We start from the raw sequence: 635 nt of genomic DNA on the forward strand, positions 1-635 counted from the left end.
TATATATATATCCTGCTCCGGTACTGGGAATCGAACTCAGGACCTTGTGCTTGTGAGGCAGGCACAGTGCCACTGAGCTAAACCCCTGGCCCTCCTTTCAGTTTCTTATGTTCTTTTACAACTTTTATACTTTTACCAATGTTCTTTCTCTTTTTTACATTTTAAATATGAATTGCCCATCAGATCTAAAATTTTATATTCTGTAATTTCATTTTGTAATAAAACCATTTCTTTTCATGCTTGTCAGTTTCTAGTAGCCATCAAGTTTGCCTTTGTTTCATATTATCTCTTTGAAAAGTGTAAATACTTACTGTCTTCATTCTTCATCATCTAATAGCTCTCTTCTCCCCCCCTCTCTTTTTCCCCGCAATACTGGGGAATCAAACTCAGGACCTTGCACTTGTGAGGCAGGTGCAGTGCCAGTGAGCTAAATCCCCAGCCCTCTTCTTTTTTTCTTTTGACAGGGTCTCTGTCTTTAGCTCCAGCTGGGACTCATAGCCCATGGTCACCTCAATCTCAAAATTCTCTTGCCTTATCCTCCTCTCTGTTGGGATTACAGCCACATTTCCCCATGCCTCTTTCAAGTATGTCTTTTTCTTTTCTTTTCTAATCTTTCATTTCATTTCGTTTCCTCT

Source organism: Fukomys damarensis, unplaced genomic scaffold (assembly GCF_012274545.1).
Source record: "Fukomys damarensis isolate Sample0158 unplaced genomic scaffold, DMR_v1.0_HiC HiC_scaffold_12, whole genome shotgun sequence".
Lineage (NCBI taxonomy): Eukaryota > Metazoa > Chordata > Mammalia > Rodentia > Bathyergidae > Fukomys > Fukomys damarensis.